Below are 26,193 nucleotides of genomic sequence, written 5' to 3'. Positions count from 1 at the left end.
ATGCACAAACACAGAAATAGGATACTTAAGTCCATGTGAACACACTTGATGTGGGTGAGCAAGCAGGTTGATGTACCTCTCCAAGTTTTTCTGCCTTATCCTCTTTACTGCTTGCACTCATTGCCAGTATGTTGTTTCCACTGTTGTGTGTATCTTGTGGAAACGTTCTATTACATGTTGTAGTGATATTAATACAGAAAATTACTGTAATGTGAGGCTCCTCTTCTTGCACATGCTACCAGCAGCTCCCCTACACCTACACCAAACGTACTTAGAACCCCCCCTTTGACATTGATAATCTTCTGCTGTGAGCGACACAGACACTCATATTTCAACTTTAGGGCCTTCTACTGTAACGTAGAACTTGCTTTTCATTCTCATTCAGCTTTATTGAGAGAAAAGCACGACCAGCTTTATTTCAAAATATTGGAAAAAGTATTTAAAACTTCTGTTTTAGCATCCCGTAGTGTCTCATCAGTGCGTATGCTTACATTAGACCAAACCTGTGTGCAGCTATGCGTTTGCTCTGTCTCTATTTACAAGTGTGTCCCAGCATGTGTCCACATCTGCCTGTGAGTGTGTGTCTGTGTGTCTGTGTGTGTGTGTGTGTGTGTGTGTGTGTGTGTGTGTGTGCAGCTGTCCCAGGTGTGCGTTATTAATCAGTTATCAGGGCAGTTTATTTGCTGGCTGACAAGTTGCAATTTCCCCCCTGATTCCAGTCCTCTTTGTCAGGTGGGAATTACTCTGAGAGCACATGACAAAACACTTCACCTCAGCATCGCTCCCTCTCTCCCTCTCTCCCCTCTCTCCCCTCTCTCTCTCTGGATTCTGCCACCTCTTCTTTCTCTCTTTTCTGCCTCCCTCTTCTTCTCACCCAAACCCTTTTTTAACTTCAGCTTTCTCACTTCTGTCTCTTCCCTCTTCCCTCTTTCTCTCTCCATCGCTTCCTGTCTTCTATATTTATTTTTCCTCCAATGAACAACATCATCCTCAACCCTTGGAGTAAAAAAAAAGGCGGACTGTATAATTAATCACACAGCTTGGTCTAATTAGAGATGAATAAGCGTTGTCCCTCTTGTCTCACACACACACACACACACACACACACACACACACACACACACACACACACACACACACACACACACACACACACACACACAAACACAGCTTCTCGGGCCTAATAGCAGTTGATGCTGTATTAACAGCAAATGGTGCGATCCCCGCCAGAACCCCTCTTGCCTTGATGAATCTGATGAATGTGACAATAATTAGTGAAGACAGATGAGAGGTAAATTACCACTGACAATGCAATGCTGTCCTGTCTGCCACTGCAGAGAGAGAGAGAGAGAGAGTGAGAGAGAGAGTGTCAAAGAAAAGAAGAGAGAGGGTTTGGATCAGACGGTGAGAGACGCAGAGAGTAGTTTGGTTCCATGCACGTTATTATTTCATGCAAATGATCCTTCATTGGTTCAGCTCAGTGAAAACACAGATGGAACATTTTGTGATGTCCTCATTATTGAGAGGAAACTTAAAATTTTAACAAGACACGGAAAGATTTTGTAATAAAAAATGTATGTGACACATTGCCCTCAGTTACAGTTTGAGTGTGATCCTAAATATGTTGACTCGATAAGCAAAGAAACAAAGGGAAATTGTCAATTTTTGTGGACCAGATGGGACATAAGTTGTGTTTCTGACATTGACTCATCCTGCTTTATTTTAACAGTCAACACGTCACTCATTGAGAATTTTTACTTTGGAAAATGTTAATAAAGGCTGTTGCGTTGAGAAGGGATGCACTGATGGGATCCTTGTTTGGGTGTAGATTAAGGATATAAATTTCAAGTATTGTCCGTGATCGATCTTTGGAAATGTTAACTATCAATTATCGATCAATCATTAAATGAAACGTAAACGTTTTCCATGTCAAAAACAATTCCAAATGCATTTTTCCCCTGAGTCAAATTTTCCTTCACCAGACAATGTTTATAACTGGCGATATTAAATAGCTACGGATCGTATTGAGGTGTTAAAAATGTTAAACACGCTGAATATCAACATGTGGAGCAGGCTCATAATATCCGCAGACAAACAGTCATCAAAGTGAAGGCTCAGACTTCAACAAGGGAACTGAATAGAAGCATATTTCAGAATCACAGTGTCCAGTTTTCTGTCTATTCGTTCTTATTGAGAAAAATAAGCATGTGAACGCGGTCAGGTGTCAGCTGAGAGCGTAACCGGGTCATAATCAGTCCAGGGGCGGAGAAAAAACGCGCTCGTGGAAACCTGTCACTCAGCCGCAACCCCCAGTTGAGCGTCTCCGCTGTGCGCAACACCTTTAGTCAGCTGATTCACATCGAACCATGCTTTAAACTTAAAACTCCTCCCTGATAGCTGAACGAAATATAAGACCACATGATGTTTGATCCATGTGATATAAAATCGAAACAAAAAAATGTGTTCCACTAAGTTCTTAACAATCAATTAATACTCGATTCGACATCTTCAGTGTGGATCAGATACTGACTCAAAAGCCAGATTGATTATTGGAGACAAAGGACAGATGTTAAGGACACCTATTTAACTCACTTCTATGCTATTGTGCGTGTGTGTGTTTACAACAACCATGTGGGCGTACTACATCGTCAGTGTGTCGGTAGGTCTGTGTTATGCTTGGCGGAGAGCTAATGCAGCATGGAGGAAGCTTAGCAGTTTGGAGATATTTCAAGCTCGTTCAGACTCCAACAGTTCTGACAGTAACCTGTAATATGTGAAAGATGCAAAATATTCCCATCAATGATTTACGCCTAAAAACTAAGAGAGACTGTTGTGACCACTGAACCGTGGCTTTTTTGCTTGTTTCCAGAATAGAAAAACGCTATGTAGCTTGTTTGTTTGAGTCAGTATTGAGGCTTTTTTTTATGGACTTTTGATTCTAAGGAAATGATTTGCTCTCCTATGATGTCTTCACACTCCTAGGAAAAAGATGACATTCATCCTGGAAGGAATCCTACTTATTATCGGAATAATGCTCCTCTTTTCTATGTTTTTGTATTTTATTGCAGTTCTTTTTAGAAATCTTTGTGGGGAAATGTCTATTATCTTAATTTAATAAACCAAATGAAGCTACATCAAATATCCTTAAGCAAATTAATCTGTTTTAATAAAAGAAAAAACAATCTACTTTTAAAGTTGTTGTTTTTTGCCTTTATGGTAGAACAGCTGATAAGAGACAGGTGACAAGGGGAAGAAGAAGAAGCAAAGGGTCAATCAATCTTAATTTTATATAGCGTCAAATCAGAAAAAACTTTATTTCAAGACTCTTTCCAAACAGAGCAGGTCGAGACCATACTCTGTTCTATTATTAACAAAGACCCAACATCAAGACAGGATAAGATCCAGTCCCATCTTATAGACAGGACTCAGTCTGATCTCATCTTAACCCACCATGAGCAGAGCTCTTTGCAACATTTAGCAAGGAGGTAGAAACCTCCAGCAGGACCAGACTCATGTTAGACACGCATCTGCTGAGACTGAGTTGCGGTTGGAAAGAGGGATAAAGGAGACGAGAGAGAGGGATGATAGTGATGAGACGAATAGTGGTAGTAGGAGTAGCTTGTTCGTGGCCAGGAGCCAAACCAACGACTGCTTAGACACAACTAAAGAGAAAAGAGAGAGAGAGAGGCAGAGCATCAGGACTAATTATTGCTCTCTGCAAAAGGAGGGAAGGAGCCAAAGATGATGAGAGACAAGAGAGAGAGAGAGAGAGGTGGAGGGGGAAGAGATGGTAGCCTAATTGTTTTCGTCAGAGGCAGTGGGGAGCTATCAGGGTAATAAAGTTAATTAGCAGAACAAACAAGCAGCAATAGAGAGAGAGAGAGGGATGGAGAGAGAAAGAGAGAAGGACAGAGGGAGAGATCTCACGCCAGAAGAAAACAGTGAAATCAATTACTCTTATTTTCTCCCTCTGGTGGAGGAAAAACACAAGAGTCACTGTGGAGATCAAGGAGATGGAACCAAAACTCCTCCTCCTCTCTTATCAGGAGCTCATTTACACTCCATACTCCGTGTGTGTGTGTGGGGGGGATCCACATCTCATGATGTCACACTCATTTTTTCTCACATTTACACTTGTCTGAATCAGAATGATAAATAGATTACAGTTAATGTATGCATTTTATTTATTGTAATTCACTTTTTTCCTTTGATTTCAACTCATCTAAACTTAATTTGATGAAATGGGTTAAATACTGAATATTGGAATCAAAATTGCTTTGCAGCTTTAAGCCAAGATATGGGCAAAAGTAACCTGGCTGGCAAACATCAGGCCTTTTCCACCAACCCATACACATACAGTATATTTTACTGACACAAGGGGGAGCTCCAAATATTTTGACTTCACTTTTAGGAAGCTGTCATGTTCATCTTTTTATATAGTCTACCTAATGTCTAGTTGCTGATATAACACACACACACAAGCACGCACACACTCAAGCACACACACACACACACACACACACACACACACACACACACACACACACACACACACACACACACACACACACACACACACACACACACAGCTTGCAAAAGCCCTGTTTTGATGCATAATTTCCAACCTCTAAACCAATTAAAGCCTTGCTTTTCTGAATCATGTGGATTACATTGTCTCTCGCCATAGCAACCCAACAGTATCTGACAGGCCATCACTATGGACATGTGGTGACAGCCAGGTAATGGAACCTGTGTCACTGACACCACATGCAGAGGAAACACTTCATTATAGGAGAGCTCTGTGTGTGTGTGTGTGTGTGTGTGTGTGTGTGTGTGTGTGTGTGTGTGTGTGTGTGTGTGTGAGAGAGTGCGAGTGTGAGATTTAGACAGAAACAGCTCTCTACGGTGCTAGCATGCTTTCTCTGTCATGTCGCATTTCCAAGATGCTGTAATTCTGTAATTGTACAAGGCATGCAGAGGGAGTGTGTGTCTGTCTGTGAAGGTGTCTGTGTATGTATTTTAGGTGTGAATCATACTCTGTAGTTGCCCTCGATCATGTAGCTTTAGAGTACCTATTGAACCTGAGGGAGAAAAGAAAGAGGGTTACTTATTGATTCAGATATTTTGGGGAGAGCAAACAAAGTTAAGCTAAGTTCATGAATTTCTCTATCTTCTTTTTCTTTAACTATTTTACTGTCTTTGCACATTTACTGAAGGTAAAATGTGAATTAAAAATCACAGCTACGTTCTTAGAATCCCTGCAGCTCTAGCATATACAAGAAAGTGCTGTGCCTGTATTTTTTAGATCGTACCCACTTTCCCAGGTCACGTTTATTTTGAACACACTGAATGTAACACCTAATGTCTAAAGATGCAACACACAGGATGCAAACAGAACTATTTTAAGTCATGCAAAGGTTTCCCTGTACAAAGCAACAATATATCTATATTCTCACCACTACATTTTCTGTGGTGCATATTGAAATATCCAATTTATCCAATACAAAACCAAAGGAGAGAAACTTAATGTAAACTCCTAACCACTGTCTCAAAAACAGTTTGCTTCAAATCACACATTGTATTTCTATAACCTTGAGTCTGGCTTAATACACACATCAAACCAAGGTTCAACCAAGTGGGTCATGCTGTGATAACATGCTTATTGGACTACAATGAAGCTTTGCACTTACATCATTGAATATTTAAAAGGGAAAAAATACAGAGATTGGTAAACCAAAAGAAACAATTTGTTATGCTGTCTTTTTTAAAAAGCTGGTAAAGCTCTTAACATTATTTTACAAACTATTTGAAAGTTTTATTTTGGGGGGAATTTTTGCTATTATTTGATAGGACAGCTGAAGAGAGTGAGGGAAGACATGCAGCAAATGATCGAGGCTGTGACCGCTGCAACGGTCTATTCCAATAGTGTCCCTTGCAAACTATTTTTATGAAAATTTCAACATGACGGACATTTTGACAATGATTGCACTTATCAGCTGCTTTACATTATGTAAACCTTCAATCCATCAATCTTTATTTGTATAGCACCAAATCGCCATGAACATTATCTCAAGACGCTTTTACAAACCTAGCAGGTCTTGACCGTATTCTATGTTATTATTAACAAAGACCCAACATCAAGACAGGATAAGATTAAGTCCCATCTTACAGACAGGACTCAGTCTGATCTCATCTTAATCCACCATGAGCAGAGCACTTTGCAGCATTTAGCAAGTTACAGAAGCAAGGACAAATTTCCTTTAACAGGCAGAAACCTCCAGCAGGACCAGACTCATGTTAGACATGGTCCCATATCTCGAGGACATTTTCAAAAGGAGGTCTTGTGTTCCTACATTTCCCTTCAATTCAAGCCCTATCCTCCCACACGATTTTTTGGAAGCGCTTTACAGTAAATTCATGAATGAATGAATGAGTAATTTAATTTCGATCAGCAGCAGAATGTGGGAACATAGGGCTGTGGGAACATAGGCACGCTCCCCTCCATAACAGTGACTGTCTGCTAAAAAGTCCACCCAAGAATCAATTCTGCTGTGGACTTTACTGACCGGAGGGAAATGTGTGTTCGGGCAAGATCGCTTCTGTGCATGTGTTTACTCCAAAAGTACGTCACCAGTATAATACCTTAGTGCTTTGCAGTGCTTTGTGGCAACATTTTTGTACAGTAGGAGGAGATGGAGGCAAGTTTTTCATATTTACATACAACCAGGGAGCAGAAAAGACAATCAAAGAAACACCCTGACACAAACTCACAGTGAGAACATTACAAAAGATTACGTACGTACGTGTGAAATGGGTTTCATTTCAGGGAGAAGAGCAGCTCTTGAAGATAAAATGTCAAAATGTTGAATACACTGTTTGATTGACAGATGGTCTTCAGTAAGTGTGAGCCCCCTAGTGACACATGTAAAGAGAACTACACTTGTGCTCCCTAAAATACACTTTCTTATCTGGGATGTTTCTTTTTTGGAGAAGCAGTCTTAAATAGAAAGACCATCCTCTAAGTTGTGCGTTTGAGGTAAATGTATGGAGAACATATATCCTCAGTTTGGGTTTGTTTGGTTTGGGTTGCCAGGATGTCCGGTCTGGTTGTGTTTGATTTGGTTGTCAGGGTGCGCCTTTGGACTGATGTACTGTTAGAGACCATCACCTGGGACATGTGATAGCTTATCAAAGTCTGAGCAGCCCGTCTGGTGTACAACACACACAAACACACACACTCAGATACACATACATACAAATATATACCTTTCACTTACTACAAGAGGAGTTTGGTGTGTCTTTGTGTGTGTGTGTTACTCCTGTCGCCAAGGAAACCCCGTTTGGAAGGACAGTTTGACGTCTCGCTTGGCATCATGGGATACGACTGTCACCTGACGATGCTGCCACCAAGGAGATAACCTTCAGGGTGACAGCCCAGACAAAGACACACACACACACACACACACACACACACACACACACACACACACACACACACACACACACACACACACACACGAATGTATACAGCCAAACACACACATATAGAGCCACATACATGCATGACTGCCCAAACACACACAGCAGACTTCACCCGCTGAGCTAAACACAGTGGGATTGATCCTAATTAGAGCCAATCAATATGTTGATAGATAGTTTCACCTCAAAGAAATCGTCGGACCACAACAAAAGGAGGTCAGAACATCCTCTCCCGTTTCTTTACAAACAGTCTGGTAATCACAGGACCATGAAACAACCTCTGGGACTTCTGTCTGTCACTTGTCCATCAGTTAAAGACAGTATCTAGTGATCAGCTCACAGTGAAGCTCTCTGAAGAAATCCTTTATTTAGTGAACACATCTCATTTTTTTCTGCACACTGGATGAGTGGTCGGCAGGAGAACCCTCAAGTTTTGCATTTTTGCCTATATGGGTTTTTGTCTCCCACACTGGACTAAAAGTATTCAGTTAGCTTCAGGTGCCATAGCTGTCCGATTTTGTTTAGTAGTTGGGAAGTGACAACCAAGATGAAACATGTTGTTACTGTCTTTGGTCATGACATTTAATAATGGCTAAAAACTGACCTTTTCCAACTGTTGACTGTATGAAAATATAGACAACACGCAACCTCCCCAAAAGTGAAGTCAAAACATTTGCAGCTCCCCCTTCTTACTGGCTGCAGTTTCGATCATTAAGCTACATTTTGTGTAAACAGATGGCAAGGCAAGGCAAGGCAAGTTTATTTATAAGTTAAGAACCATTCATACAAAGGGCAATTCCAAGTGCTTTACAGAGTTAATAACAAAACAAAAGAACAGTAACAATCAACAAAAATATACAGCAAACACTTCAAACATTAAAATTATGTACTTATGGAACTTAAGACACAATGAGAGAAACTGGTTTTTTTTCTGAATGGCATGGACTTCAAGTCATTTTAGACTTTCTCGAGATGTTAATTTTTCTTCAATCATTTCCAACATCTATTGGCTGCCCTAATACTTTCAGATTAAGCAGTTTTTCTTGATATAAGCATGCAGAAGAGCTTAAACAACTATAACTGCTTTTGCCTTTATTTTAGTGAAGTGTCTCCCCCTAAGTACTACTGTTAACTCACTTCTGCACCACTGTTGCATGGATTTTCCTGTCATGATGGCGGGCTGTCATTTGGCTTTTTGTTTTTGTTCCAAAGTCGGTTAGTTTGACATCATCCTCTAGTTGTGTCAGCACAAATCAATACAGAAAACACTCTATCGATTAATTTGATTTCTGATTTTCTGTCACTTCTGAGTTGTTGAAGAACAAAGGAGCAACCTGAGTAAGTGGCTTGTTTAATGAGCTTCCTCTCTCCCTCAAACTCCCCCAGATTGCTTTGCATGTATACACAAAAAAAAATTCTGAATGTGTTATCTCCCAAAATGCACATTTCAAACATATCATTAAATAAACATCTAAACCTGCCTGTTTGACCCTGAGGGCAGCAAACAGCCTCTTTGTAAATGATGTTAACCAGGTACTAATGCAAGGGATTTATGCGGCGTTAATCCTGACAGTAAAGGTAGTTAGAATTTTAAATGTGATACTTTAGCAAACACACACACACACACGCACACGCACACACACACACACACACACACACACACACACACACACACACACACACACACACACACACACACACAAACACTGCTAGGACACAGGCCTGGGGGCTAACAGTAGCCCTTCCATTTGGGTTTAAGGAGGCCCTGTCGTCTCCCTGCGGTGCTGCACTGTCATGTAGATGAAACCCAACGACCATCTCCTCCGTCCAACGCTGCCTTTGTTTTATGTCCCCTCCCACCGCCACCACCACCAACTGTGTGTGTGTGTGTGATTTGTGTGTGTTTGAGTAAGAACGTAATTCAGTAAGTAGGTAAGCATCCCTCCCAGCATTTCCTGTCTTATAGAGCTCAGGCGGTGTTACCACGGGTTAGCTGAGGCTTTAGCACCTGCTGTCACTGCTGCAGTCCCACTCACTTGTCCAGACGTAACAGCTTTAGCTGAAAGATGAGGATTACTGCTAGTAATGTGTGTTAAGAGCATTAGCTGAGAGCCTGGGTGGGTGAGAGCTTGTTAGAAAGTTTCAGACACTCGCCAAGAACAATGTGTAATTGATTAAAGCTAGCAACACCAAACGAAGAGCTTGACATTTTGGGAAAGGAGCTCCTGTTTGTGGAGGAAAGTTAGACTCTTACACTATGGGAGTTTCTATTACTTGTCTATTTGGATCTTCAGTGACACAGCAGAGGAAAGTGGACTTTATCAGCTTATCCATAATCCCGGAAACAGAAGTCATTAACAGACTCAGCTGAGATTTTGATGACCGTTGTTTTCTCTTTCAAAAAAAATGGACACATGTTGCCACAACATGTTTCATCAGTCTGAAAATGATGACTCCTGTCTCTGCACTCACTGACTGCAGAGGTTGACATCCAGTTGTCAATGTTGATAGAATAAATACTTTTTAAGTTGGCCTTTAAGTTAAATGTTATATATTTTTAGGAAACCTTCAGTGAGAGCTGTCAGGTTCACATGAAGAGAAGTGTCAATTTAAGAAATTGCACTGAATGCTTTTAGCGTCTGTGTTCATAACCTTGATTTTCCAACTTTACATTAAACTCCAAAATTAAGTGAATTTTGTTGACGTCAAAATATGGCAGAAATATGAATAAAGAATTTAACATTTCATCAGTCTGTGAAAAATCTGCACTTGATTGTCAAACTGTCAAGCAACTGGCAGAAGGTTATAAGTAAATATGTGATAATGTAAAAACCAGAATGGAAATATTTAACAATTTTCTCCTGTATTTCAGATTCTGATTCAAATGAAGTGTTAACTGTAAACTGATGAAGCAGCTTTGTGTGATGTTTAGACCTGAACTCTTGAACTTTGAAGGTTTATTGTCACAACATAAGTGTTAATAAACAAACTTTACTTTAGGTGTGAAGTATTTGGCATGTGTCTTTGTCCATGCAGACTCTGATAAAATCTTAATTTTCAACCTTTAACAGTGAAAACAAACCGTGTGACTCTGCGTCTTTACAGAGAACTAAAACTATGAACTGCATCACACTTGACCTTTTGTTTGGCAGACGAGTGATAGGTTCATTTTTTTTTAAATCGGTTTATTTGAATTTTACACATTATATACAGAAGATCAATGTAAACAATTAAAGCAAGTGATGTTTTTTGCATAAGAAAACAGAATAAGTGAATGAATGATAAAAGGAGAAATAATACTAAATGATAATAATTTAAAATAAAAGATAAATAAGAAAATAAATAATAGTGAAAATACAATAATATGAATAGGTTGATATTAAAACCGATAAATACGTGCAAAAAGTAAAAAAGCAATAACAGTAAAAAATAAACATTAATAATAACAATAATACCAAAAACAAACTGAGACAACACCACGTGTGATAATCAAGCTACAGGTTCTTCATCAGAATCAGAATCAGAGTTAGAAATACTCTTTTTATCCCGGGGAGGGAAATTCGGAAATACAGAGCTCTTATCAACAATATGTAAGAAAGCAAAATATTAATAGAAGAAGGAACTAAATCAGATATAAATATAAATAAAATAAGATCAAATAAAGATCAAATAAAGTGAAATGATAATAAAGTATATAAAGAAGCACAGAATAGTTCGAATTGGCTATGTACAAAAGCTGGGAATGAATGAGATATTTACAAGGATGTTAAAGTGGCAGGGATATTGCACAGTGTATTGCATGGTTAATGTACAGTTATTGCACATCTATAGATGAATGTACTACGTCTAGTTTCCACTTGTGTGGTACATTAATCAGAATACATTGACTTCACAAATCTTTGCTCACTTTATCCTACTACATTTTTTGGTTTCAAAAAAATGTAGACACCACAGTTCAGTAAAACCGAATCATCATATTTCTTCAGCCATGTTTAGAAAACACAGCTTTATGCTACTCATTCGCAACTTTTTGAAATAATGGTAAGGCCACCAAGATGACTATGTTTCCTACGGGTTGCAACTTGATTTTGATTCCCTTTTGTATAGATCTACTAAAGGACTTGATGCAATTCGATACAGAAAATACGAGAACGAATAATCTCTGAATAGAAGCCATTTGATGTTTAATAGTATTATTGCTTTGATGCCCGTCCTTCATATTGAATACATTTTCTCTGATCTTAACCTCAGCATGTTATTTCTTATATATTTTTTTATTTATAGATAGATTCAACACTTCACATCCAGCCTGGCTCTCCATGACATCAGTCACTTAAAGATTGTTTAGATAAAAAGAATAACACTTGACACTTTGAACCATCTGCATGATTCATCTCATTCCCCCTCTCTTGGTTTGAATTCATCCTCCTCTGCTGGGAAATATTGTGATCACTATTCTTCTGGAGACACTGGTTTTACTGACACACACACACACACACACACACACACACACACACACACACACACACACATACACACACACACACACACACACACACACACACATACACATACACATACACACACACACACACACACACACACACACACACACACACACACACATACACACACACACACACACACACACACACACACACACACACACACACACACACACACACATACACACACACACCCAGACCCCTCAGTGGGTGTCAGCAGCAGACCAGGTAATGATGGCTATTTCAGTTTGTGTGCTCCTGATGTTCACACTGACTGGCAGTCTCACACTGAGACAGATAATCTCCTCGTCTCTCCTCTCTCTCCTCGTCTCCTCTTCTGGGAGAGGCAAGTGGGCAGAATACTCTCCTGTTGGGAGTCAGCGGTGTGCCACTCACACTCACCCTGAGGATCCTCACATGTGGATGAGCATATCCACAAACACACACACATGTGCACAAACACGTCTGCACAGAGAAAGAGTTGGATGTTGAGCGACAGAGGAAAGAGCAGAAAGATGAAATGCATGAGTCAAAGAAAACAGAGCAACAAACAGACGATTAAACGTGAAGGAAAGGAAAGACTGAGGTGGAGAGGAAACAATGAGGTAAAGCATTAAGAGTGCAGCAGTGCATCAAGGTAGGAGCCAATACGTCTTTGACAAACATTAAGATCAAGATTCAAGATGTTTGTCACTCAAGGTATACAAGTACAATCGCGTGAAAGTCTATTGCAAGATGTTTCCATTTTAAACGATAGATTAAAAAAAAATATAGAGCCATATGAAATATTACAAAATGAAATTGGACACTCAGGAACTGTCTGAGCACTGCTGGGCTTACAGCTCCTGCAGCCTGGGCAGCTCACACCCATAGACGTGATGCCTTGTGGTCTATGCTCGTACAGGAGGTGTAACAGGTGGTGTAACAGGTGGTGAAGAAGCCTCTCAGGGACCTCTCTTACCTCTTTTCAACCAACGTTAACTGGGTTGTATTTTTGTACCTCTTTGAACTCGCTGGTTGAACTCGCGAACCAACATGCCACCCGTTGGTTTTTCCATCCGCTTTTCCCAGCAACGCTAGTTCGAACTTTCCCTCACAACAACAACGATGGCGGACCACGGCAGCTTGTCTCCATTTGGTTTGTGTTTTTGATCACGGCAACCCCGCCCCTGACGTAAGCGGTTCACGGGTCTAGTCCAGCAAAGAGTTGGAGCCGCTCTGGAACCGGTTTTCCTGGCTGGGAGCCGGTTCACTCGCAGTCACAACCATAGACTGTATATAAAATGGACAGCGTCGCTCCGCCCTTTCCAATTGTACGTTTCTTAGCCAAAATATCCCGTTCCAGAATGCAGACATCTTTAAAAAATTTCTGCAACCAGAGTCTGCACAGTAGGGAATTTGTGTGTTTCCACAGTAACAAGCTCCGCCCTACAGCGTACCATCTCAAGGTCCTACGGAGTTTCTCTCTACAGCAGCTTTCAATCAAAGTAAAACTGGATGTAAAATCCCGTTTTTTAACCTCTAATAACTAATGAAAAATAAACCTTTCAGAAAAAAGAAGCCTTGAACACAAAACAGTCAAATAATAACTACATATCACCACAGCATACGGATGTGAGAAACATTCGTGCAACGTTTATTTATTTTTTAAAGTTTGACCGCAGCCCCACTCAAATGAATGGGGGAAACAGAGTTTTTGACCTATACTGCAGCCAGCCACCAGGGGGAGCAGTTTTTGTGGCGGCCTCACTTCGAGCCGAGCAAGATGACATCCATTGTATACACAGTCTATGGTCAAAACACATTAAAACTGTTCTCAATTAAACGCTGGCTCCGAACCGGTCCTGAAACTGCCTTGGTCGAAAAGGGATATCTGTGGTCCCTGAGGATTTGGGGCCTCTGTAGTCACCTGAGGCTGTACAGTCACAGCAGTGTTGCAAGCCCACATTACATCCTGTTTGAGTCACTCCAGACTCATAGTTTGGTCAATTATGTTGCTTGTATTCTCACTTACAATCAGTTGTTTGGATTAAGTCCCATTAATTCCCATAAGACACCTTGGTATATTAGTCACACTCTTAAGGGTTCCAACTCAGAGGAACCTTGTTTTGTAGATAAAGAGGCAGAGAGAGGAAACGAGGGAGGGTTTCCATGTTTCCTGCTGAACTGCAAAGCATCTCAGTGTGTAAAAGACACAAGACTAATCACTCTCATTGTGGCCTATTTCCATGGCAACTCTGCACCGAGCGGTAATTTAGCCTCACTAGCTAACGACACAGAGCAAGTCATTATCTTAGCGCCAGGCTAGGGCCTCCTATTTAAAGATTCACACCATGAATGAACAATTAGAAAACAGATTGCCGGCCTGAGTGGGGGACAGACGGAAAAAGACAGAGAGGGAGAGAGGGAGAGAGGAGACCAGGCTGATGTGTGGTCAACCCTCTGTGTGTCAATCCTTCCAACCAGGGAAGCCCACTGTATCAGTCTATTACATCCAACTGTTCCTTTGTTCACCCTGAATTTGACTTAAAGGAAAATTAGTCTTACCCAGGAATTTGCTTGAATATTAATATGAAATGTAATTTTAAAAAACTGCAGCAACAATATCAAAATAGATTTAATTGTCTGTTATAGAGTGTACAGTTAGTCTTGAAGCTTGCACATATAGTGTATCATTCTCCAATACTGTATGTTGTCACAATGTTGCATTGTGTTGTTGGTGAAGTTTAGTAAGAGTCAACTATCTGTCAACAACACTGTGCTTTCTGCTGAGGGACAGAGAGCTCCACGCTCGCATCTCCACTACATCAGAACATTTGCCTCAATGGAGTGAATTAGGAGACTGTGTACATACAGGAAGTGTTTTAGTCTTTACCTGGCTTTCTTTCTTAGTGCAAGACTGTTTGAAAACTTGATTCTGTAACAATGGCGAATCATTTTCAACAATAAAAGCAATGCTAGGGACAACATGATGACACACGTCATATCAATTTTAAAAAAGGGGTTCTGTCACTGTAGCATAAGTGTCAGTTTCTGTCTTGAGAGCCAGATACGTGCATAGATGTAAGAACAGCCTGAGAAGCTACTGATAGAGAAAAGTGAAAGTGAAACAACATGCCCAGTGTCAGCAAGAATGCTTCATGACAGGGTCGTGCTCCCCCGCCTTCTTCTTCATGTGATTCTCATGATACTAAACTGTATGTGTGCTACAATACTAAAAGTAAACAGAAAGTGGTCAGGGCAAGCAGCCACCTCTGGCCACAAGAAATGAAGCCATTGCAGAAGTGTTAAAAACTGCAGTTCATCGGGTGTTCACTTGAGGCTGGCTCTGGAAGTACAGTAAACCACATACACACCAATTCTATAAAGCCAATCTTTACAGCAGAAATAAACATGTTTACAGCCTGTTACAAAAGACAAGTGTGGTCTGGATAGCTAATTTCTCGATCGGCACACACTGAACGGGGGATCATTTTTTTCATAACGCGGCAATTTCGAAGATATTAAGATTACGAGTTTTCCATTACCAGAGGCACAGCTGACTTGATTGACAGGTGGGAACACTGTAACTGTTGGCGAGGAGGCTCAAAGCCCGCCTCTTTACGTCACACTCTCTCAACAGCAGTTTGGTTGAGTTCAGCATTTCCAATATGGCTATCACCGACAATTGGCTTCAAAACAGTGTTTCAAAAACAGATGGGTGACGTCACGGATACTACGTCCATTATTTATACAGTCTGTGGGTCAGGATTCAGGTTTGAAATGCAAAGAAGGAACTGTTTAATGGTCCTGATCAGATGTTCAGAAAGGTTGGCTGTCAGAATCAGGGCTCAGTAACTTGGTTATGTATGCAGGTGCCAGGAGACGCATGGCTTTATACTTAATTACTCAAAGTCAGGAACTGATTCTGTGCTCGAATGCCAGGGAGGCAGGAAATGTGGTGATATGAGAGTGATACCTCGCTGCTGCACTTTAGGCTAACCGTAGCCAGAGGACTGAGACCTGCTTTTGAAGAGGGAGTTACAGTCTAAATGAGAAAAGATTTCAAACTACGTGTCCTCTTTGTTAAGCTTGTTCTAACTAGCTGAGAAAACTCTCCTCACCTGAAGTATCTCCTCTGTTTACAGTTCACACCCATCTTTTGTCTCCCCTTCCTCCCTCCACCCATCTCCAAAAACACCACAGCAACCCATGTCAAGGTCAGTGTCTTATTCAAACTGTGCTCTCTCTGTGTGTGTGTGTGTGTGTGTGTGTGTGTGTGTGTGTGTGTGTGTGTGTGTGTGTGTGTGTGTGTGTGTGTGTAACATCTCTCTCTCACACACTCTCTGTCAGTCCTTTTATGTGCTTTCCTCAAAAGAAGCTGTCAAGTTGTACTGTTTAAGGGCTCACAGGAGGGACAAAAAGCATACTTTGTTTTGTTTTGTTTGCCTGCCGCCCCGTTCGGCTGAATAAGCGAGTGAGCAGAGGAGAAAGAGAGGCCGAAAGAGAGAGAGAGAGAGAGAGAGAGAGAGAGAGAGAGAGAGAGAGAGAGAGAGAGAGGGAGGGGTAACATGTAATTTACTGTTTGCCCCACTCTACTGTACATTGCTTTAGTCATGCTAATGCTGCTCTTTGTCGGGCTGAGGAGATAGCCATCAATCAGCTGTCAATTGGTCAACTGGAAGTAAAAAAAGAATGGAGAGAGAAAGAGAAGGCCCCTTTCCCTCCCTCCTCGTCCTCCTCTTTTTCTCCTCTGCTACCTTGCAGACTTGGGGGTCCTGGGAAAGTCTGGAGGCTGGATTTGGACCTGGATCTGGAGTCCAGGTGGAAGGAAATGTTTAAAAATAAGTCAGGAGGAATCTGTCTTTAAGTCTTTATTTATGATGAGTCGTCAAGAAACCGTCAATGTCTTAATTTCCTTTTTGTTGTTGTCGTCAAAAATCATCTTAAAGGCCGGATCTAATTGTGATTTGACACGTCTGGAAACCTGCCACTCACAGCCGCTGTCAGCACAGCACCAACCCTTTATTATGCTAGCTAATGTTAGCACTAAGATAAGCTAACAGGCCCATTAGTGCCAGTTCATTTAGCTCGTTAGCCACAGCCTCGGGGCTGATGACATTCATTACATATGATTAGTGCACAATTAACATGTCTCACTCCGACACCGTGGCTCCTAGTGTTACACGACACTTTTAATCATGTTTTATGAAATGTTTCTGCTGCTCTGACATGATTTATGAATTTACATGACAGTGTTCAGTACATTAAACGGCTTTCATTATAAAGCAGACTCACGCCGACTGATCTGAAGTCTACAGTCAGACTCCTCAGCCCCGTCCTTGTGTTGAAGAAATTTTGATTTTTTTCGTCGTTATTTTTGAAAGCTTCTTCAGCTTTTAATCTTTCAGGAATGCAATTTAAATTCCGCAGCACTTTCCAGTGTTTCAAGGTAAAGTTGTGTGAGCTGGGAAAAGACCTTCAGGATAGAAGCAGCAGAGATGTGTCAGATTTCAGCAGCCTCCTAGGTTATAGGTGTGATTTTGAGTCTGTGACTTGTTGGACTTCTTTTTTTCTATATATATATACTTTATTTTTGTAAACAGGCATAGGTAGACAACACAGCTCAGTGAAACAGAAACAGTAAGTCATCTATACATCCATGTGTTATAATAGTAGAAATACTGTCAGTCCATGCAGTTATGGCTTATTAATCCTTCAATGCTGCGTACACAGTCCATTTTTCCCAGTAATGCAAACATTTTTCTATTCTTAGGTTAAGTGAGTAAGTCATTCTCTCCGTATTTTCAATATTAGACACAATATCTATCCACTCAGTCTCTGTTGGAGGATTGGGTTGCAACCATTTTCGTGTCACAGCCTTTTTGCTGGCTGCTAATAAAATCTTAAGCAAGTATTTATCCTTAGCTGAGAGGTGGGCTGCAATGTTACCCAGATAAATTGTTGAGAATGAGCAGTCAATCGCTGCTCCAAAAATGTTTTGTAATGCCTTAATTACTCCCCCCAAATACGACTAGATTTTTGGGCAATTCCAAAATATGTGAAAATGGTCTGCCAGCTTGTTCTCAGCACTTCCTCCAACACAGACTGTTTCGAACCTCAGCTGTTTGTATACTTTTTGTTTTTGGGGTTATAAAATATCTCATTACGTTACGCCAACAGAAATCCCTCCAAAGACCTGGACTTGTTAGACTTCTGAAACATCTTTTATTCAGGAATGTGTCGGCAGAGAATCGGACTCGAGCTGTTATCTTACTGTGGTGAAGAATGCACCTCAGTAAGATAACAGCTTAAGTACATTTACATTGACGTACTTGAACTTGATCACTCACCGCTTTGCTCTGAGGGAAATTACAACATTTATAATCATCTACCATCTCCGACATCTTTAGTTACTCAGCAGATTTAGATGTTTCAAAATAAAAACACTCTTTGAAATGTGTGTTACTTTTAACATTATGAGACGTGCAGGAACATTGTTCAATACTGTGATATGATGATTTAAAGTGAGATAAATAAACACAGATTAAAGACTGCAGATCAGCTGTAACTCACAGTTCCTTTGGTTATACATTTTATATGGAATACTTTTAATAGTAATAAAAATAATATGTTTTGAATACTCAAAGACGTTTTACACAGAAATAGAAATACAACATTTGTAAATTTGACAGCAGAAGCAGTGGGAGTCAGATGTTGTAAGCTTTTTTGAGATCTGATTTTATGAATGGAGTGAGTCTGAGTTGTGGATCATTGAAGGGAGGGAGTTCCAGAGGTCGTGGGCAGGAGTTGCAAGGGTTCTGCTTGGTCGCGGTGATTGGGGGTTTAGAAGGCTTGTATCTGAGATGGCGAGGGGGCAAGGTTTTCCAGGACTTTCTAAGTGTTGAGCTGGATACTTGTGTTTGCAACACGTCCTCTCTGAATCCAAAACAAATCCAAAAATCATTTCTTTGTCCCTGATCAATTGGCACTGATTAATCTGATGGTAGTTGATATTTAGTTGGAACTTCATCTGACTTTCCAAAGATGGTGTGAAAGAACCGATATTATACTCAGGCCTCTGTCTAACAGGTAAATATAACCATGATGAGTCAGACAGCATCGGCTGTGTCCATCAAATTAAAAACATTATCCACTGCAATGAAATTAAAATGTTTGTGACATCTCTATAACAAATACACCAGTCTTAAATAGAATGAAAGTTAATAATTGTGCAGCTCCATTAGAGATTCAACTTAACCCTCCTGTTACCCTCAAATTGACCAACACCTTTTATCCTTGGGGTCAATTTGACCCTAGCAATTTAAATCTCCAGAAACTGATTGTTACTCAGGTTTATGTGTCAGGTACATTCTGTTTCTGTGTTGACTTTCTAAATAGCCCTTTAAATAAAATATATTTTAAGCATATACACAATTTAAAGCATTTAGAAGGACTTCATTTGTAAACCAGAACATCAAACTGCTGCGAGTCTGTCATGCTCTCATCGGCCCTGCCTTGTTTGTATGTTATCAAAGCGTATGACACAGGACTCATCATTGAATGTCTTTAGAGACTTGGTGGCTTGAAATATTATATCTCAATCTAAAGGTTGGCAGTTCGATCCCAGCTCCTGCAGTCACATGTGGAAGTGTCCTCAGGCAAGACACTGAACCCCAAATTGCTCTGTATATTTCTTCTGTTATACAGCTAAAAGAGCCTGTGGTCAAATTGACCCCAAGGAACACCAATGTTTAATTTTATTTTACAGGATATTGGAACATATCACCATTTAAATTTTATATTTTCCCAGTTGTCCCCATTGAATTAGGAATAGTCATGAAATATTTAGCCAAACACATTATGTTAATCATTAAACTAGAGATGTTAAACATTGAATGGGGTCCAATTGTCCCCAAGATCATAAATTGTGCTAATGAAGTGAGTAGACCGCTATATGTTTTGTTTGTTAAACATTTCAGAAGAACATGTATTTAGAATTTCGCTCATAATGGATAAAAACGTCAACCTTTTAAAAAAGAGTTCACTCTGGATGTGTGATAAGACCTTTGCACTCCCAGGACAGCCTGCCTCCCTGAAAGTCAGAGTTGCTTATTTTACACACGTCCCCGTACAGCATGCATTTTCTCTGTTGGATCAGGGTGAGGGTCTCAGTAAAGAGGATATGATTAGATTCCAGAGGTTTTTGTTCATATGTTCAGACCGCCATGGAAAACATAGGGAAAGGTTCAGAGGTCAAGTGTGCGTAAATAGAACATCTTAGAACATCCTTTACATTAAAAAATCTCCGACTTACCAAGAGAGTCCACTGTGCAAATGCACACACACACACACACACGCACACACACACACACACACACACACACACACACACACACACACACACACACACACACACACACAAACAAGGTGTACAACAAGCAGTGCTATTCTCTTTTTCCTCCCTATCACACTCACCCACCCACTGATCCACACACAGACATACACAGCGAGAGAGTGGGAGAGAGAGAGAGAGAGAGAGAGAGAGAGAGAGAGAGAGAGAGAGAGAGAGAGAGGTATTGATTTTGCTGTCTCCAGGCTGCTGAGAGTGTGTGTATACTTGTGTGTGAGTGTGTGTGTGTGTATAAAAAGGGATTAAGGCCCTCGCTCAGCTGAGATACCATCAGCCATCAACCCTGCGAGTCCGCTTCGGGCTTTCCCGGCTGCCGCATTGTCTATTCTGCTCCGCTATGTGAAAAATGTTGAATATCAACAATGGCTTTCAGTGGTGTATTGTTGAGTTTTTGTATGAACTAATCTTGCCTCAGTGAAAGAGACCTAGGGCTTGGACAAAACGTCTAGAGCCACAGCATTCCTAGCTGGCTCTCCCCTTGAACACTGAGCAGAAGGCTGGGGCTGAGGGAGGCAGAGGAGAGGGGAAGGCAGGCTGGAGGAGAGGCAGGGACGGGGAGAGACCGAGGCTGGGGTTAGGAGCTCCAAGGCTGGGTGTTCAGAGGAGGATGTAGGGCCCTGGGAGGCTAAAATGCAGGTGTAAAGGCAGGGTTGGGGATAAGAAGGTGAGGCACAGGGAGGCGGGAATGAAGGTGTCATAGCTAGAGGAGTAATGCTAGGCTAACGGAGGGGTGACGACAGGTGAGGAGAGAAAGCCAGGTAGGAAAGATGAAGGGATAGTGAAGAAAAAGTCTTCTGGCAGGGATTAAAATAGACACAAATATTAGGTCTGCTACACATAATGACGAATGAGTGTAGAGGAAGACAAGGATAGAACCACTGAAGAGTAAACTTAAGTTCAACCAGAGCTTAAATAAAGCCAGAAAGACAGGCAGATTTTCCTTCTCCCTCCATGGATGTAACGCTGGTTTGGACAGCAGCTGACGTCCAATCAGACACAAGGATCATGGGCCTTGTCATAATGAGAACCATGACATCACTGCAAGGTAAGCTGGCAGAAAGAATGACTGAATGACTGACCCTAGAAGTGTTTCTTGTTTTTTCTTTACCCTGCCTTGGATCTTACAGTGTTTCTAAATCTTCTTGATAAAGCAACTCACAATGAGAATGCAGGTGTGTGCAGATGTGAAGTGTGTGAGGAGGTAGAGTATATATGCTGCTGGTGCTCTCATGCAGATTTATCGTCTGGTGAAATGCTTGTGGTGCAGTTCAGAGGGAAGGTGTGTGTCTGTGTGTGTCCTCCTACCTGATGAGGCTCCTGCAGGTAGGAGGAGAGATGAGGAGAGACGAAGAAGGGATACAGTGGATAGTGATCGCTTTCCTCTGTTTGCATTTGATTTTGCTGTCAGATGACCAGAGTTCATCTTTTGAGCGTGGCACAGTGACACTAAGATCAAATTAATTTTATATTTAAAATCAACATAGAACACGTCTCCTCTTACCAGCGTGCACACATGACACTGATCATGTCCACGGCCTTCTGTGTAGCAGAAATAAGAGATCCACACACCTTGCATAAGGGCACTGCAGCAGTGATTTGAAAGCCATGTTTCCACCTCTAAATACCTGCAACCTTTAAGAAACTAACAGCTCCCTTCAGCCTTTTGTGCATGCATTTTCTACATTGTGAACAGTCTGTACTGTAACACTGACTTTACATCATTTCTTAAATGAAAAACTTGCTCGTTGGTTCAGAAAGTACTGCAATACACGTGACAGTAAACAAGCTTTCTTGGAGACTGCAAAGTAAAACATGCTTCATAGGTTATCCAGGATATTTTCACCGTCTTTTTATGACAATAACGTTTCCTTTGCATCAGAGAATAGTATATGATTAAGAAAAGACGATATGGTGCAATTTCTCCATGAAAAACTTTCGATTCAAAGATCAGGTTTAACGGTAAAAATCTGAGGACACATCAGATCTGAACACTAGGATTAGAGGTCATTTGATTTCTTGATAGATACACTTTCATTCTCCTCAGCAAGGACATTTGTTGTCGCAGTCTGTACAGGCATGCATACACTACCAGTCAAAGGTTTGGAAACTCCTTCTCATTCAACAGTTTGTTAATTTGAAACAAGATGAATACTGAAGACATCAAAACTATGAAAGAACATATATGGAATTATTTGATTAACAAAAAAGTGTTAAACAAAGCAGAATATGTTAAATTTTTTAGATTCTGTAAAGTAGCCCCCTTTTTCCTTCATGACAGCTTTGCACACTCTTGGTATTCTCCCAGTCTGCTTCATGAAGTGGTCTCCTGGAATGGATTCTAATTAACATGAGCCTTGTCAAGAGATCATTTGTAGAATGACTTGCCTTCTTAATGTGTTTGAGACCATCAGTTGTGTTGGTCAGAAGTAGGGTCAGTAGACAATGGATAGCTTTATTTGACTACTGTTGTAATCCAGATTAGGGTAAAACCAGATTATTTCATAGTTTTGATGTCTTCAGTATTAATCTACAATGTCGAAAAATAAATAAATAAATAAAAACCATTGCATGAGAAGGTGTGTCCAAACTTTTGACCGGTATAGTATATAGAAAACATAAATACATGTATATACAGGTGCTCTTTAGATACTTCAGGCTTACTGAATACTTGCTTGTTGAGCTAAAATGCCTTTATGTAACATGAATATATAGAACATGTTGCGACAGGTCTTCATCAGAGCCATCGTTAGTAGTGGCTTGATTTTGAAGGATGGTCTTATTTTGACTGACTTTACTCTTTACTCACGCAGTCACCCCTTCATGAGATGAGGGAGGGAGAAGAAGTTTTTTGTTTGGCTTTGTTTTCCATTTTTCAAACATTAAACTGTCAAAAACTGAAGCCGAATGGATTAGATGATGCATTTACACTTGTGGTGCTTCCCTAATCTTATGTGTAGTACGGTTAGGGGTTGCCTCTTAAGAATCTATGAATTTTGGACACATTATTTAAGTTTCCCGTCCAGATTTGGAACTCTTCTCTTCCTCACCCCTCCAGCCTTTGTCCTCTCCTGACCTGTAGAAAGAAGCCTTGTTGGAATAAGTTCATTTTAGAGAGGAAGGTAAAACCTTGTCTATAAAAATAAATACTTTGATTCTTTTCACAACTCATGATAAGTTAATAAAGTGTGTGATACTTCTGATTTTTTCAATTCTTTATTCTAAGAGGGATAAAAACTCACCTTATTTCTCATTACCTTGGTAATGAGTGGAGCACAAGTTGTTCCTGATGCTGTTCTCAATGGCACCATCAGAGCTGTGGGGGTCACCCTATGTGTGTGTATGCATGTATGTGTGTGTGTGGCAGTTTGGGGTCAGTGCCACGGAAACCTAGAATTGAGAGATGGTTGGCTTAACCCCTTCACCTCTAATACACATACTCCTATTCTCTCTCTCCCTCTCCTTCTCTCTCTCACACACACACACACACACACACACACACACACACACACACACACACACACACACACACACACACACACACACACCCACACATACACACGGCCATGTGAACATGAGTGCGGTCTAATCGGCGGCCCCTGGTGATTTGTCCTCTCAGCTTGAAGTCCTGTCATTCCTCCCTGCTCTCCTCACAATTATAGCCCTGAACTGAACTAGAAAATCTGCTCCAATCTAGCAATTAGTCCTGAGGCCACTGGCGGAGTGTGTGTGTGTGTGTGTGTGTGTGTGTGTCTGTGTGTGTGGTGTGTGTATGTGGTGTGTGTGTGTGTGTGTGTGTGTGTGTGTGTGTGTGTGTGCGCTCTTTGTGATCCAGTCCTTGTGAGGACCAAATGGGCAGACAGAAGATGCTGACAGCCTCACAGTGACTCGGTCTGTTGTGTTCCTGGCACATCAATATGTCATTATCATTTCATATTCGTACCTTCTTCTTCTGATGACGGTAAACAAATTAGTCCACAGTGGAGATGATTGTTCTCACAACAATGATAGTGTTTCTCAAATTATCAAGGCCCTGTTTAAAGACGCTGCTGCAACTTATTGCTCTCCACCTTTGTCCGGAATAATGACAGAGGACAAACATTTGGGATGAGTTTTTTGCAATTATCTGGAACTTTAACTTTAGCTCCAATTACACCTGATGAGCAGCACTATTTTCCTTTTAGTGCCGTACAGCATCAGATAAGATTGTGTTCCTAATGACAAAAACAGATGGAGGGTGATGAAGAGTGTTCGTTTAGTACACACAGTTGAAAACAAATCAGTATATCTCTGTTAAGACACTATTGTTTACTTATTGTGAATACTGTAGACAAACTCATTGTAGGAATCTGTGTTAAAGACAACATTAATGCAAAGATGTCAGCTTCAAGTTAGAAGGTTTAAAGGTTTTGGTACCTTCTTTCCCCATTTTGCTCTCACAGTTGAAGCTCTCCCGTAAAAGGTTTTAAAGAATATTTAATAGGTTTTAACAGCAGAGATGATGTCATACTGTCACATAAACTAATAAAGGTTCAAATAAATGATGGACATAAAAGTTTTTTCATCCATTCTTACTTGTTTCTCTGTAAGGTTTGGTTCAAAGGGGACAGAGAGGTAAACAAAGATGAAGGATAGAGATGGATGATAGATAGATAGATAGATAGATAGATAGATAGATAGATAGATAGATAGATAGATAGATAGATAGATAGATAGATAGATAGATAGATAGATAGACAGACAGACAGACAGACAGATAGATAGATAGATAGATAGATAGATAGATAGATAGATAGATAGATAGATAGATAGATAGATAGATAGATAGATAGATAGATAGATAGATAGATAGATGGGCAGATCAATAGATGCATATAGAGATATGGATAAATAGATGGATTGACTTATAACAAATAGATGGATGAATGGATAGATGGATAGAGCCCAGTTGTGTATATGAAGATTTCACTATAGTTTTCTTAATATATATTCAATAACCTTTAAATTGAACTGTTCAGCTTTTTAATGTAGTGACGAGTCTGATTGCTCTAAACATGAAACATTTTTAAAATACTTGCAAGGATAGTGAATTTCTCAAAAGCTGACTAACTGTTAAACTTTGGACCTTGAACTCTCCAGCTATTTGAATAAAATAATACAATGTTTTTCTTTTAAAACAAAACGAAGAAGAAGAAGAAGAAGAAGAAGAAGAAGAAGAAGAAGAAGAAGAAGAAGAAGAAGAAGAAGAAGAAGAAAGAAGAAGAAGAAGAAGAAGAAGAAGAAAGAAGAAGAAGAAGAAGAAGAAGAAGAAGAAGAAGAAGCGCTTCCGTCCCACATTACATCCTTAAAGGTTGAAAAGACCTTTCAATGAAAACAAAAGTATTTTAATTCTTTGAAAGAAAGCCTCAGAGTTTTTCTCTTTAGAGGTTCATTATTTCACATTGAGTCTTTGTACAGTATTTCTAATAAAGAGTTGAATACAGGAGCATGCATAATTCCACTTATATGCCAAGTGATGTCATTGCTGAGTAGTAACCCATCCTCTTAAAGAACGTATGACTCCCCTCACTGTGACATGTAGGGATCATAAGCCTTTCAATAAAGAGAGTGAAACACAGCCTCAGGCTCAATAGGTTTTAAGTAATCCAGGGTCCTTACAAGTGTGCCAAATCCTAATGAAAGTGCGAGTGTGTGAGGATGAGAGGGTGAAGTGGACAGAGGGGAGAGGAGAGGAGCGCGGCGTGGTCAGGACGGGATATGGTGCCGAGGAGGGGGAGGAGGGGAGGAGAGGTCTTCATGGCCGGGGGGAGAGCAGGCCTG

The 26,193-nt window shown here is 40.5% G+C and overlaps 1 long non-coding RNA gene across 7 annotated transcripts in view; it reads left to right on the top strand.

Moving 5' to 3' along the window:
* The window catches only part of LOC117826399, a 205,409-nt gene that overhangs the window by 85,184 nt on the left and 94,032 nt on the right, over positions 1–26,193 (top strand). For 6 of the 7 annotated variants that reach the window (XR_004634035.1, XR_004634032.1, XR_004634034.1 and 3 more), the window contains one exon: positions 16,112–16,183. The exons of the other annotated variant lie outside the window; for it this stretch is intronic. This is a non-coding gene — a long non-coding RNA (uncharacterized LOC117826399). The remainder of the gene's footprint in view (positions 1–16,111; positions 16,184–26,193) is intronic. 7 annotated transcript variants of the gene reach the window in all.

This window comes from Notolabrus celidotus, chromosome 2 (assembly GCF_009762535.1).
Source record: "Notolabrus celidotus isolate fNotCel1 chromosome 2, fNotCel1.pri, whole genome shotgun sequence".
Classification (NCBI taxonomy): Eukaryota; Metazoa; Chordata; class Actinopteri; order Labriformes; family Labridae; genus Notolabrus; species Notolabrus celidotus.
The sequence above is the reverse complement of the archived record's forward strand: the minus strand, read 5'-3'. Positions and strand labels throughout refer to the sequence as shown.